This window comes from Cervus canadensis, chromosome 22 (assembly GCF_019320065.1).
Source record: "Cervus canadensis isolate Bull #8, Minnesota chromosome 22, ASM1932006v1, whole genome shotgun sequence".
NCBI classification, from domain to species: domain Eukaryota; kingdom Metazoa; phylum Chordata; class Mammalia; order Artiodactyla; family Cervidae; genus Cervus; species Cervus canadensis.
The window spans coordinates 21,270,762-21,287,571 of NC_057407.1; positions in this window are offsets into that span (position 1 = coordinate 21,270,762).

The following is a 16,810-nucleotide window of genomic DNA, read 5'->3' on the forward strand; positions in this document are numbered from 1 at the left end:
TTCCAATGAGTCAGTTCTTCGCATGAGGTGGCCAAAGTACTGCAGTTTCAGCTTCAGCATCAGTCCTTCAAATGAACACCAGGACTGATCTCCTTTAGGATGGACTGGTTGGATCTCCTTGCACTCCAAGGGACTCTCAAGAGTCTTATCCAACATCACAGTTCAAAAGCATCAATTTTTTGGTGCTCAGCTTTCTTCATAATCCAACTCTCACATCCATACATGACCACTGGAAAAACCATAGCCTTGACTAAATGGACCTTTGTTGGCAAAGTAATATCTCTGCTTTGTGATATGCTGTCTAGGTTGGTCATAACTTTCCTTCCAAGGAGTAAGTGTCTATTAATTTTATGGCTGCAATCACCATCTGCAGTGATTTTGGAGCCCCAAAAAATAAAGTCTGACACTGTTTCCCCATCTATTTGCAATGAAGTGATGGGACCAGATGCCATGATCTTAGCTTTCTGAATGTTAAGCTTTAAGCCAACTTTTTCACTCTCCTCTTTCACTTTCATCAAGAGGCTGTTCAGTTCCTCTTCACTTTCTTTAATAAGGGTGGTGTCATCTGCAAATAGTCACCCTCAAAACGACCAGGACAATCAGGGGGAGAGGGCTTGAAGAAGAGGGAAGGCTCCTACCCTGTTTTGGGGGAATGTAAACTGATAACAGCCCAGATAAAGGATATGATGGAGGTTCCTTAAAATACTTTAAATTGGGCTACCACAGGACCTGGCATTCTCACTCCTCGGCCTCCACTTGGATAGTAAACATAAACATGATATGAATCCACACATGTTCCACAAGGTTCAAGTAGAAGTATTTACACTAGATGAGATAGATAAGCAACCAGAATGTCCGCCGACAGACTGATGGATACAGAAGATGTGGCACACAGATATAATATATATAACATGTAATCCATAGAAAAGAATGAAATAATGCCTTTTGCAGCAACAGGGATACACCAGGTGATGACCATACTAGGTGAAGGAAGATAGAAGAGGCCGGGTAGCCTATGATATCACTTCTGGGTAGAATCTAAAAATCGGTACCAACAACCTTTTTATGGACCAGAAACAGCCTCAGAGTCATAGAAAACAAACCTCTGGTTACCTAAAAGGAATGATGTGGTGGAGGGAGGCATAGCTTAGGGGGTGAAGATGGCCGTACGCACAGTGGCGTACGTTAGAACATAATCACTGAGCTCTCCTGTACAGCACATGGAACTCACACTTTGTAATCACCTACATGAAAAGGAAACCAAAGAAGAATATATATACACATATTTATGACTGAATCAGGGGTTTTAAAAGACACTGTGAATCCACTGGATTCCCCTATACAATAAAAACTAACATGCAAAATGTTAAAAGTGTCAACAGTTATTTCCCTCATTCTGGGTGACCTGGGATCCAGTCCCATCCCTGGAGCCTGAGCAGCCTCAGGTCCCAAGGCGGGAGTGTGCTAGCCTGAGGGAGCTGGGCAGGATGTGCCAACCATGGAGTGCCCCTTGGGCCTGGAGTGACTGGTCCTCTGTGGGTGGGACCCCAATCTCCAGATCCAGGTAGGCCTACGAGCACCTAAAAAATGGTGGACCTTCTGCGCATGAAGAGCTGTGAAACGGTACCTGGTCTCCAAATCTCCCAGTGGTGGGGTTCCCACCAGCAGCTTCCTTCCACCGAGTCACCCCACCTAAGCTCACAGCACCCTCGGGAGCAGTGTGGACAGACCTTGGGATTTCTCTAGGGGTTGCAGGGGAAGGGGAAGAAGTCATGAGACATGAGGCCTGTGACATTCCATCTAACCTACAGCCCTGTAGGGGAGTTTCTCTCTAGGGCTCCCGTTGCCTGAGGAACCCAAGGCGGGGCATGAAGAAGTGCTGCAGGCTTGTGGGCTGTTTCCATAACTACAACTTAAAAATACCAGGGTGCTGTTCAGTCACTTAAGTCATGTCTGACTCTCTGCAACCCCACGGACTGCAGCATGCCAGGCTTCCCTGTCCTTCACTGTCTCCCAGAGTTTGCCCACACTCATGTCCACTGAGTCGATGACGCCATCCAACCATCTCACCCTCTGGGCAATTCAAATTCATAAGGCCTGGGGGGCTGGAAAGGACACCTGCCCTCAGGCAATGTCCCAGGCTTGTAACAAAAAAGCAACTGAAAACAGGGCTAGCTCTAAGAGGCCGTCTCAAGGAGTAAACTTTAACACACCCCGACTTTTTGTCTCTGTACTTCCTGGACCCTGGTTCCAAAGCTAAATCTTCTTTGGAGATCAAGAATCCGACATTGTTCACGGTAAGCTATCATCTGTGTGTGTGTGTATATATAGGTGTGTATGTGTATACCTTTCTATATATAAATATATATTTATATGCACACACACATATAGCTTGAGATGTGACTCAGTCATGAAAAAAATGACAGAATGCCTCTCCCAGTAACATAGCTGGACCCGGAGATTATCGCACTAACTGATGTGAGTCAGAGGATGGCAAATATCTTATGACATCAGTCATATGTGATTTCTAAGTTTAAAAATGATACAAATGAACTAATGTACAAAACAGAGGGGTTCACACATATGGAAAACAAACTTCTGGTTCCAAAGGGGAAATGGTTTTGGAGGCACAGTGTGGGTGGGTGTGGGGATAAATTAAGAGCTTGGAATCAAGATCCTCTCACTAGTCAATATGGGCTAGATAATCACCAAGGACCTACTTCTGCAGCAGCAGGAGATCTACTCAATATTCTTCAATAACCTATAAGCATAGGGTTATCAGAAAGATGGGGATCTATATGTGTATAACTGAATCACTGCACTGTTCACTTGGAAGAAACACAACATCGTAAATCAACTATACTTCAGTATTTTCTTAAGTAATAAAAAGAAAACAAAAACGATGCCAAGAAAGACCATGAAACCACCGTTTTTCTGTCTGTCTGTTTTTTTTGCAGTACCAGGGGGTATGAGAGATCTCAGGTCCCCGACCAGGGTTGGAACGGATCACCCCTGTAATGGAAGCACCAAGTCTGAAGCGCTGGGCCACCAGGGAAGTCAGAGTATTTTTCTCAGTCAAGTCAGTTTTCTCCATTTTTTTTTTTTCCCCATGAAAACATTCCCCTTTTGAAAGACAGGATTTTCCTGAACATCTTTGGATAAGGCTCACTCTACTTAAAACTGTCCCTAGGAATGACTTCAAAATCTAAATACAAATACTTGTTGTTAGGTCACTAGGTCATGTCTGACTCTTTGCAACCCCATGGACTGCAACATGCCAGGCTTTCCTGTCCTTCACTATCTCCCTCTTTTAAACAATTACGCCAGAAATAAGTGAATTTCTTTTCAGCCATCTAGGGATTAAAAAGTGTTACACGTTTGTGCTTCCAAGCGATACCTCAAACTCCAACAGACTTGTTAACTCTCTTGGAAATCCTTACAATGTGCATTTAAAAACTTTTTAAAATTAAGTTTAGACTACTCACTTTATCAGTCACTTTTGAGAATTAAATTTTGTAAGTTTCAAAATGAAAAGTGGATACTCAGTTCTTTTGAGTCTATAAAGCATGAGAAAATTAGTTCACAAAGCCTAATAAAAAGCTCAGGATACTATTTAAAGATTTATTGTCAAAACTGTACCTTTATTTGCATGCTTAATAAATATATATATTTTTTTTTCCCCCACATACTAGTTTATCCATCCTTTCAGGTCGTTATTCAGAGATGAGAGAAAATACTATCTTTGAAAAGACATGAATCAGAAATTCAAAGAATAAATCAAAACTAAAATATACCTGAGCCTTATATGTGGTAATTAAAATATACTACAGCCTTGCTGTGAAGGAAACTTTAGTCCATGAGATCCAACTATGTTCTAAATTACACAATTTCTGTTTATTTTTTTACCACATGGAACAAGACTATGTGGGAGACAGTGTAATAAAATAGATCTGCTTTACCACGACACCCACTCAAAAAAGAAAATCTTGCATGCCGTGGTGTCTCTCAATTCTGAAGGCGCATTCATATGCATTTTTTATATACTTGGGCCCTCACGAGTATCCGCTGAAGTTGAGAGAGATGGTAATGTTTTCTCTGTCTGGTCAATGAAGAAACAGTTCTTAGGCAGGAAATCTGGAGCTAGAAGCCGTGTTTTCTGATTTGGTGACCTGGCTGTTTTACCACACTGCCTCTCTGGCAAATATCAGTGCCCGGTTCCTCAATATTTCTGTTATAAAGGTCAAACCCTTTAGTTTTATTCACAACATAAACTGGGTTAACATTTGTACAAGGTCTGTGGTAGGAAAATGAGCTATTTTTAAACTTCTTCTGTATGTGTCATGTTTAAGGTTGACCTACTGTGAGTCAAGGTAGAAATTTTATAAGGATATAGTTACGTATAGCAAAGTTGACACCGACATAAATTAATATAAATTACATTTTTTTCTTCACAGAATTTTCTGTAAAATCTCATAAGTGCTATCAATAGATTATGTTTAAACCATCAACGAAAAGAAAATGATAGGCTTAAAAAAACTGAAAAACATTCCCAGATGTCAGAAAAAAACTTGTCTTACACAAACCGATAAAAAGTTCAAATGCAAAACTAGATTACAACAAAAACTACAAGGGAATATCTTGATTTCAACAATGCTGAAGTACTTTAACAATTTAACATATCTTCTGTGGTATGTCTACTGAGAATTATTTCTCTACCAAGAACTTATATACTAATATGTGAAACAAAAAAATTATATAAGTAATTATTTACTCTTATTTCTCTAAATCCTTAATTATTTGACATCAATGCAAAGTATTACTATGACACATCTCCAGGATTTTATCGTGAACATCAAATATTAACACGAGAGTGTAATTTCAGAAAGGATAACTTTCTAATAGATTTTATATCATAACTATTCCACATATAAAATCACACCATGAATTTAGTAAGTCACTTAGGTGAGTGTAGTTGTGCAAAGCATGTTTAACATATCATTTTTAAATACTAGCATATAATACAAATTAAAAAAAAAACAACAACCACTGGGGTCAGTGGCTACAATGATGGGCAACTACATCGAATGCACAGCACTGAGGCACTTGAGTCAGAACTTCGCTTCTGCACCCTTTTCCAAACTTGAGGCGTCTCTTCTAGCACTCAATATCAAAGTGGCTGCCTAGATCTTCTTTATTCATTTATTTGACAATACTGTTATGTGGTGTAGGGCTAGCGGCTGTTCTAGGTACTGAGGAATCAGCGGTCAGTAAGACAAACTTCCTGCTCTCATCAAATTTATATTCTAGTGGGCAAGACAGACAACAAACAAGTCAGTCAATATAGCAGCTTTGTGTGTTTATGTCTATATGTTCACACACACATGTCCGCAAATATACATCAGGGAGAGGTAAGTGCTATAAAAACTATAGAATAGAAGATGATGGTGAAGGGATTATTTTTAACAAGGTGGGCAAGAAGGGACCTTCTCAGGGAGTGACATATGAAGACCATGAAAAACTGTGGAAGATGTTCCTGGCAGTGAGAACTCTGAGTGCAAAGGTTCTTGAGGTAGGATTGGGTTGGCTGGCATCAGCAAGATCACAGTAAATGAGGGGTGATCTGGTCAAAGATCAAAACACAGGTAACCAGGCCTGACAGAGCAGGGCCGGGGGAAGGAGCATGGATCGTCCTTGAAGGGCAACGAAAGATCACCTCAGGGTTTGAGGATGAGAGTTACAAGTTCTGATTCATGTTTTGAAAAAGAAAAAAAAAAATCCCACTGTGACTGGAGAGAAGATTGAAGAAAGGAAAAAAAATAGAAAGAAAAACTAACGAGGAGGTTTTCATGCACTAGTCTTTAGTACTTGCGTATTTGGACCCAATGTAGGTAGCATGTGCTACCCGCAACAAATTACTTCCAAAACCTAATTTAAGGTTATTCTCTGAAAGTGAAGTTAGGAAGAATCAAACTGCAAAGGATGGGGTAGATATCTGTAGCTATTACTCAAGAGAATGATAGTGAAGGTGAAATTGAAGACTTTTAGAAAGCTCCCCAAACCTAATTTTAAGAGAATTGAAGAGCAATCTCAAGAAAGTATGGTTAGATGACAACCATAACTAAAAGATCCAACATGTTATTTGAAAAATGGGCTTACAAAGTGAGTGGTACATACTGAGCCATCAGACCACTGGTATGTGGGTGCATGTGTGTGTGTGTGTTTTGTTTTTTATTCGAATTAGTTGCTAATGCTTAAATATTGAAAAATTTCACATTAAAATTCAAATTTCTGTCTTCACTTAAAAAAAAAAAAATAGAAGCTCCGCTAATTTATATTCAAGCAAGGAAACATGAGCAGCAACTGCATCAATCATTATAAAATTCTAACGGAAACTTCTGTATAATAAATGGATAAAATTTGGGGGGTAACATAAGACTGTTTTTATGTTGCTTAAAAAGAGGAAAAGAAACAAAGCATTTATCATGCTGCCAAGTTATATTCAACAAGCATTCATCAAGAAACTATTATAAACCAACACCTGTTATTAGTAGTGTGCAGTCTGGGGAAATAACTCCAACAGCACTGGGGACTCTACAGCGGGATCACATCTCTTATTACAAAGTTGGCTTCACGTGTATCCTACCAACTCAGGTGCTCACGTTCACGCTCAGGTGCCTCAGTCGTGTCTGACTCTTTGTGACCCTGTGGATTGTAGCCCTGCAGGCTCCTCTGTCCATGGGATTCTCTAGGCAAAGTGCTAATTCCAGGACCTGAGCTGTTCGAGGCTACTTTGAACCTCTGAATCTTCGTGTCCGGGGCTTTCCAGGTGGTGCTGGTGGTGAAGTTTCCTCCTGCCAACGCAGGAGACATAAGAGACACGCAGAGGGCTGCTCCTGTTTTGCTCTAAAGGAGTCACGGTTCGCCCTGAGTTGGTTGCTTTTTCTCCCTTGACCTTTGTGCTGCCAAGGGTTGTCTCAATAGAGCTGTGCTGTTTCAGGGGGCAAAGGAAGCAATCCTCAGCTTACGCTTTCCTTATGTTTTACGAAAACCGGATTTTTTTCAAAGCTAGTATGTCATAACTCTCTTAATTAAGCAGCTGACAATTCCTCTTTCAGTGTTTATTGCTGAATACTAGCATACAGCACAGTCAAAATCCCTTTCCCTTCAAGGGTGAGTGTCACTGTAAGACTGTCTTGTCACTGCTAACTCACTCTGCTGCAGAGAGCCTTAGGGCCCACTGGGGCTGCCAGCAAAAGGGAAGATTTGCTTTCCACCAGTTTGATAGAAATTTCATACCAAATTCAGCAATATACCTGACCTATGTTTGTTTAGAAGTCCTTTCTATGAATCTTTTTGAAGATTAAGCACTTTTGCAAACCACCAGCTTAACTGTCTATTAAAGACTTAAAACACAAAATTAATGATCTCATCACATGTTAACAAAGAAGTTCAATCAAATTGCTGTGATACAACCAGAATTATGGCTGACAGATTATACCAGGACATATAGTAACATTTACCCATAGAGTATAATCTTAGAAGGCTTATCATTCCTTAGAAAACACTTCCCATGTAACTCAACATACCGAATAAAATTAATTATATATTCCTCCTTGAGGTGCCTTAAGGGCTCTCTAATGAACCTCAAAGTTAGCTGGAACTCAAAAGAAATTTAATTAAAATTTGATATTTGGGAAGTTTGTCAAAAGTTTCAAAATACTTGGTCAAATAAGACCATTGGTGACTGTATTTCAATACAGTCTAAAGTTAATGTACATATGGCACAAGATCTAGTACTCAATTAATACTTAATAAATGGATGACTAAAGGGTAAATAAATGTGGTGAGATTGGTTAATACTGCTATCGCCTATGTCTTCATTAGCAATCTTGTAAAATTTGATGTTGCTGTTCTGTCACTAAGTCAGGTCTGACTCTTTGCAACCCCATGGACAGCAGCACACCAGGCTTCCCTGTCCTTCACTATCTCGAAAAGTTTGCTCAAACTCATATCCATTGAGTCAGTGATGCCATCCAACCATCTCATCCTCTGTTGCCCCCTTCTCCTCTTGCCCTCAATCCTTCCCAGCATCAGAGTCAGCTCTTTGCATCAGGTGGTCCAAGTATTGGAGCTTCAGCTTCAGCACCAATCCTTTCAATGAATTTTCAGCACTGATTTCCTTTAGGATTGACTGGTTTGATCTCCGTGCTGTCCAAGGGACTCTTGTAAAAATAATGGAGCCCAAATTTCGCCAAGTTGCTCCTCCCAATGTGGATCTTTGTTTAGTGGTTGAAGATTTTGGAGGAAACCTGAAATGCTCATAACTATAGGTTCAAACCTCCTCTGAAAATACATATTGATATTATCTCCTCTTGGGAAACGAAACCTCCTTCAAGTTACAGCATTTTAACGCAGTGCTGACTGCATGGAAACTTCCCAGAAGTTAAAGTTTCTGAAGCAGTTCTTATGCTGGCAACAAAGGAGAAGTCCTTAATTGGTAGAACACAGACAACTATTTTCTGACAAGGAGGAACATTTCAAACCTGTATGTCAGGAGGATATTACTGAACTGCAACGCTAAAGCTGATGGTGATCTCCTTAGGAAATTGGTCTCAGCCTTAGGAACGACTGCCCTTTTGAAGTAAAAAGACCAACATCTGACATAGTTTGCAATCCCAACATCCCATGCTATGAGTCACTACAAGATTGATTCCTAATCCAATGTTTGCCTTTTTTTTTCTATTATAAACTTTATAAATGCAGAAAACTTGAAAGAAGAAAACAAAATCACTCACCATTCAAAGAAAGTCAGCATTAAAATCTGGAGTATTTCTCACCTGTCATTTTTCTATGTGTATTTTAGCATAATTATGTTTGTGTATTACCTGGAAAGATTTTACATTCTGATTTTTTCCAATTTAACATGATGATATAGCATTTCTTCATATTTTCTGCAAATTGTCCACATATATCAACAAAATCAATTTATCTAATTTTAATCTAAACTCTGCCTGATCTACATAAAACTCCTTTTTACTCAAAACGTATATCCTACAATCCTACTATATACTGAAAACTTTCCCCTTTCTTTTCAGTAGCTTTAACTACATATTTAACTTAGAATCCTCAATTCTAAAACATCTTAATTTTTAGTGAAAACCAAGAAGCAAGTGATTGCGAATTGTCTGTCATACCAGTATTTTCTGATTGTAAACTTATGCTTTAGATTTCCTCTCCTAAGAAGGCAAAGGTTAGTACACTCAGATTTGCCCAGTAACCAATGTTCTAATATTTTACCCTATTTGAAATGACCCAGATAGTCAATGAATTCTTGCCATTTAACTTAATTCAGTTTCAATTTACCAAAATCTGGAGAGGCTCTTTGTGACAGACTTAACGTTTCATTATATCAAGTTACTGATATTTTCTTGCTGACAAGTTTGCAACAGATATAAGGTCTTACTTCATCTCTAACAAACCTAGGTACAACAGTACCGCTACATTTAGCAAAACAACAAACTCAAGCTAGCTTCAATATGAGATATCAATTCAGTACTCAATATTTCTCACATCATGAGGACTGGAAATTCATTTTGGCCTATTTTCTAAATATTATCAAGTATTTAATTTGTAAGTGCTTACTTTTGAGTCAGTTAATAGAGCTCATTTGCAAATTAACTCAGAAGTATTATAACCAAAAATGATCCATTTCTGGAGAATGTACCTCAAGGGACTGCATTCAGGAAACAAATTTGAGTTTCCATAGCATGCACATTAACACACAAGACAAATACAAACACACAAAGAACAAAATCTAATTCCTGCAGGACAAAAACAAAAGGGTGAAGATCAACAACTTCCTCAATTTTTTCAAAGATTCCTCTTAGTAATAATAAACAACGTGCAAATGGAAAGACAGGAAATCATGACCACATGTGTCTTGGCAATTCACCTGACAAAAACAAAACCAGAAATAACAGCTGGAATAAGTTAAATTTACTGAGTTGACTTCATGCTTTCTTCTAGAAATATTTTTATTTTCTCGGTATCAGAATTCTGAAAAAAGTATTTCATCAAGCCAGCTTTCTCAAACTGCATATGCAAAAAGAACCAGTTTTGGAATTTCAGAAGTTTCATCTTAACCAAAGTCCATCTCCCCTCCTCCAGAGTCTAAACAGTGGCCACACAGTGTAAAGAAATCTTTTTTCTTATACCCTAAGGGAACTATAAGATGAAATAGAGCCCTGATTATCACAGCAGGTGTTATCAAATAACAACAACAACAAATGCAAGGCAAAATAGTCTCCTTGATAGCTCCGTTGATAAAGAAACCACCTGCAATGCAGGAGACCCGGGTTTGATTCCTGGATTGGGAAGATCCGCTGGAGAAGGGACAGGCTACCCATGCCAGTATTCTGGCCTAGAGAATTCCATGGACTGTGTAGTCCATGGGCTTGCAAAGAGTCAGACATGACTGAGCAACTTTCACCAAAACAGTCTCTCAGGATCACAGTTCCCTAGAACCAGAAAGGGAGATACCCACACACTGTCAAGGGAAAATGCCAATCAATGTTCCACCACAGGCAAAACCCAAAGCCGTAGGGAAGGATACGTGGTGTTGTCACATGCAAGCTCCATTATTCAAAGACATCTCAGTCAGCCAGCACAAATACTGATTCACACACATACAACAGACAAACAACACACATGGTCCCACACACAGAAGGACAAACTGGAGGCTCACCCCAAAGCGACCCACACACAAACACCAACACCACATAACCTACAGTCACAGAGACAGGAAATCACAGGAGGAGGAGTCTAAACCCCACTTCCCTCCTCGACAGAGGCCTCCAAGCAGAGAGGCCCAGCTCTCAGAACAGAAGGGACTCACTTCCTGCAAGGGAAGCAGCCCAAATGGAGTTGACAAAATTCCTAGCCCTCACAAGCCTGATTGACACCAAACGTGGACCACAGCTCTGGACCTTTCTCAGCTCCAAAGAGTCTCCTGCCTTGGGGTGGCCCGGCGCCTGTCAGGGAGAGTCCTTCCTGGTTCCCTGGAGCAAAATGAACTCTGGCAGCTGCTGGGAACTTGGGAAGGGGCCGCCCCTGCCTGGGATCAACCTGCCATGGGCACGGATCTCCTGGCTGGCTGGCCTGCTCTGTTATGTAAAAAAGCCTATTTTCAAAGACAAAGCAAAGCAAAAATGATCCCAAATGAATACGCTGGGATATCTGTGCCAGGTTTTGGAGTGGACTTTTATGGAACACCTTGTTTATGAAAATAAGCTTTGCTTGTATTAAAAATTTCCAAGACGTTAAATATGTAACAGTTTTCCCAGTGGCAGATGGCTTGAATTGATATTGGTAAATAACTGTACATAAAATAAAACTACACTGAATTAAATGTTAGCAAAAATGGCAAAATAAAATACAGGCTCTATACTACTGCACAGGTGTATGCCATATTACCAGCTGAAAAAATCTTGCAATTACAGGCTTCCACTATTTATTTCATTTGTGTGCAATTACATTTTATACATGTTTGTTTAGTAATATCGATCCAAGACATCATTTTGAGAAATATAATTAACTGGACGGTAGAACAGAATGTGTGTGTGTTTTACTGTTTTTATATTTCTGTATTTCAAACAAGTTGGTCTATGTTAGTTGTGTTTAACTGCCATCTAGAGTTAAAATGAATCCATTTCCTTTCCCCTCTACTACTCTTCAAAATTTTAGGCATATGAGCCAACATGTTTAACCCCTTCATCATAACAAATATTCTTCAAACAACAAAACTGTAAAAGGATAACTATTCAACTTTTCGAAGCACTATTAAATTTCTACTGGCTGCAAATATTTTAAGTAAAAAATGAGGCTCACATTTAATCTAATTAAAACATTATTTCTGAATGGATAAACAAATCAATGAGCAACTAATACACATTTAGACTTGGGGAAATACAATAAAAACTTTAACTTTCTATTTCTATATACATAGCCTATCTGTATTTTTTTCAGAGTCTGAAAAAAGCATTCATATATAAAGATATTATAGAATTATTCCATTTTTATATCTGAAAAATCTGATTATGAAAATCAGCCAAATTCCAAGTGTATATTTATCTAATTAACATTTTTTATATTCTTATGTTAAAAGTGGCATCCAGGGACTTCCCTGGTGGTCCAGTGGTTAAGACTTCTCGCTTCCAAGGCAGGGGTGCAGATTTGATCCCTGGTCAGGGAACTAAGATCTCACAGGCTGCATAACACAGAAAAAAATAAATAAATAAATAAAAGCGGGGTTTGTATTCAAATCTGAGGAGAAGGTTTGCAAGAATAAATTGTCAGTAAATTGCTCAGCTTTCAGCTTAAGAAAAACATGATTGAAAAGCAGTACCACCTAACCTGACACCTAAGCAAGTAGATAAAGAACAAACAAAACCTAAAGTTAGTAGAATGAAAGAGATCATAAAGATCAGAGCAAAAATCAATGAAAGAGGAATGAAGGAAAAAATGGAAAAGACCAATAAAACTAAAAGCTGGTTCTCTGAAATGATAAGAATTGATAAACCTTTAGCCGAACTCAGCAGGAAAAAAAAGCAGGAGAGGGGCTCAAATCAATAAAATTAGAAATGAAAAAGAAGTTGCAACTGATGCCACAGAAATACAAAGGATCATAAGAGACTACTTCAAGCAACCATATGCCAATAAAATGGACAACATGGAAGAAATGAACAGATTCTTAGAAAGGTACAATCTTCCAAAACTGAACTAGGAAGAAATAGAAACTGTGAACAGATCAATCACAAGTACTCAAGTTGAAACTAGTTTAAAAACTTCCAACTAACAGAAGTCTAGGGCCAGAGGGCATCACAGAAGAATCCTACTGAACATTTAAGGAAGAGTTAACACCTATCCTTCTGAAAGTCTTCTAAAACTTTCCAGAGGAAGGAACACTGCCAAGCTCATTCTATGAGGACACCATCACCCTGATACCAAAACCAGACAAAGATACCACACACAAAACAAGAAAATTACAGGCCAATATCACTGATGAATATAGATGCAAAATCCTCAACAAAACACTAGCAAACCAAACACAACAATATATTAAAAGGACCATACACCATGATCAAGTGGGATTTATCCCAGGGATGTAAGGATTCTTCAAATATGCAAATCAATGTGATATGGGTGTTTTCTTTTTTTCAATCTGTACCAAACACATTAAACCACAATAACTTCTTTGACAATATTTTTACAAATCATTAGGTCCTGAAACTAAGAAGTTCCAATGAAGTAAAAATGCCAGCTTTGTTCTTTCAAAAGGAAAGTACATAAAGTTTTCAAATAGATACATATACCAAACAATAATGATGAAAAACCAGCTGGAGCAAATAACCTTGAAAGGTCTGGATTAACACAACGGCACTGCATTACAAAAAGGTGGACTACCTCACCAAGTAGTCAAGCACGCATTTAAGAAAGTTTTCAACTGCTTAATCAATACTGGACTAATTATAAAGCTGTTACAGAATTTATAAGAGCAAAATGGTGGGGATGGGGGGAGGTGGAGATGGAGAAAATAACAGGCAGGCTCTGAAAGAGAAAATTCTTACTTCAACAAAAATTCGAGTTAAACAGTTATAGTGAAACTTGTGAATGAATTAAAAGCCACTATGAAATCAAGGAGACAGGACTGAAGCGAGGGGATTAAAAAGGCCTTTATAAATTATTCACAGCTATGAGCACGTTGCTTTGAGGCAGAAGAATCACATGAGCTTTGAATCACTAAAACTTGGGAAGTAACAAGTATACATTTCTAGGTACACAATATACAAATAATTTGCTGCAAATTATCATGTATGCTGTCAACTTTAAAATTCTAATACTGCTTCAAGTGAATTTTTGAACTAGTGAGGTTTTTTTATTTGATATCCCCCAACCCAAGGAATAAGCAGGGTGATAATATACAGCCTTGACGTACTCCTTTTCCTATTTGGAACCAGTCTGTTGTTCCATGTCCAGTTCTAACTGTTGCTTCCCGACCTGCATGCAGGTTTCTCAAGAGGCAGGTCAGGTGGTCTGGTATTCCCATCCCTTTCAGAATTTTCCACAGTTTATTGTGATCCACACAGTCAAAGGCTTTGGCATAGTCAATAAAGCAGAAATAGATATTTTTTCTGGAACTCTCTTGCTTTTTTGATGATCCAGCAGATGTTGGCAATTTGATCTCTGGTTCCTCTGCCTTTTCTAAAACCAGCTTGAACATCTGGAAGTTCTCGGTTCACGTATTGCTTAAGCCTGGCTTGGAGAATTTTGAGCATTACTTTACTAGCGTGTGAGATGAGTGCAATTATGCAGTAGTTTGAGCATTCTTTGGGATTGCCTTTCTTTGGGATTGGAATGAAAACAACCTTTTCCAGTCCTGTGGCCACTGCTGAGTTTTCCAAATTTGCTGGCATATTGAGTGCAGCACTTTCACAGCATCATCTTTCAGGATTTGAAATAGCTCAACTGGAATTCCATTACATCCACTAGCTTTGTTCATAGTGATGCTTTCTAAGGCCCACTTGACTTCACATTCCAGGATGTCTGGCTCTAGGTGAGTGATCACACCATCGTGATTATCTGGGTCGTGAAGATCTTTTTTATACAGTTCTTCTGTGTGCTCTTGCCACCTCTTCTTAATATCTTTGGCTTCTGTTAGGTCCATGCCATTTCTGTCCTTTACCAAACTCATCTTTGCATGAAATGTTCCCTTTTATATGCAGAGTACATCATGAGAAACACTGGGCTGGAAGAAGCACAAGCTGGAATCAAGATTGCCAGGAGAAATATCAATAACCTCATATATGCAGGTGACACCACCCTTATGGCAGAAAGTGAAGAGGAACTAAAAAGCCTCTTGATGAAAGTGAAAGAGGAGAGTGAAAACGTTGACTTAAAGCTCAACATTCAGAAAACTAAGATCATGGCATCTGGTCCCATCACTTCATGGCAAATAGATGGGGAAATGGTGGAAACAGTGTCAGACTTTATTTTTGGGGGCTCCAAAATCACTGCAGATGGTGACTGCAGCCATGAAATTAAAAGACGCTTACTCCTTGGAAGGAAAGTTATGACCAACCGAGACAGCATATTAAAAAGAGAGATATTACTTTGTCAACAAAGGTCCGTCTGGTCAAGGCTATGGTTTTTCCAGTGGTCACGTATGGATGTGAGAGTTGGACTGTGAAGAAAGCTGAGTGCTGAAGAATTGATGCTTTTGAACTGTGGTGTTGGAGAAGACTCTTGAGAGTCCCTTGGACTGCAAGGAGATCCAACCAGTCCATCCTAAAGGAGATCAGTCCTGGGTGTTCATTGGAAGGACTGACGCTGAAGCTGAAACTCCAATACTTTGGCCACCTCATGCGAAGAGTTGACTCATTGGAAAAGACCCTGATGCTGGGAGGGACTGGGGGCAGGAGGAGAAGGGGATGACAGAGGATGAGATGGCTGGATGGCATCACCGACTCGATGGACATGAGTCTGAGTAGACTCAGGGAGTTGGTGATGGACAGGGAGGCCTGGTGTGCTGCGATTCATGGGGTCGCAAAGAGTCGGACACAACTGAGCGACTGAACTGAACTGAAATGAACCCAAGGAAAAGGCATATGCAAATATTCAGTGGAACTCTCTAGGACTGAGCAGAGCTCTGACAGCATGGCCTTGTCCTCCCATCTACAATGTTGGCACCAACTGCGATAATGGTTTCTCACTGCAAAACTCTTTTCCTGCGATGGACAGACTGGATCTATCTGATAGCTAACTGATAGTTTTATCTGCTTGGACAAAGACTGACAGCTTACTCATTGACCAAAGATCCCAAAGAGGTATCTAGTTGTAAATTCTCTCTGGACAAAACCCACCAGGAAACAATTTGAAGCATTTCAGATGTACTTGGACTGTATAAAATTTTTCCATAGTAAAATGGACAGTCTGCATTTATGGAAAAAGATTCTTATGATTCTCATTCAAAGTGAACAAAAGCAGAAATACAGGTAAGCAGACCCACTTTTCAAATTTCACCTGGGACTTCATGAAATAGGAAGAAAAACCAACTCCACTTCAGGCATGAGGTCTCTATTTTTTTTTTTAATATTTGGCTTCCCTCATGGCTCAAAAGGTAAAGAACCTGCCTGCGATGCGGGAGACTCAGATTCAATCCCCAGGTCAGAAACATACCCTGGAGAAGGGAATGGCAACCCACTCCAGTATTCTTGACTGGAGAATCCCATGGACAGAGGAGCCTGGCAGGCTGCAGTCTATGGGGTGAAAAGAGTCGGACACGGCTGAGCGACTAACACTGACACACAGAATAAGCCCAAATGAAGTCTAAAATGACGGCCTTTGTACAACGCGTAACAGGATTTACTGTTAGTAACTTGGAGTCTTTGAAGTTGTCAAGGATTCTGAAATTCTTTCAATTATTTCTTACTCAACAGCATGTCCTGCCTTTTTCATCATCAAGCCTTCCTCTTTTGTTGTCATTTCTGTTCTCCACTCATCAGTCTCATCTACAAAAACACTCCCTCTCTTTATTACTGTCAATCCTCTATTTTCATATTCTCTGGTACCAGAAATGAAACCTTTAAAATAGGGGGGGAAGAGGGGAAAACACTCTTCTCAATGCTTCCTTTCTATTGGCCCTCATTCCAGGTGTGTTCTCAAGCACACACTCCTGTGCCCACTGAATCCTTCATACAGAACACTTCACACCCCATACACCCAATCACAAAGACAGACCTCCAAACTCCGTCCA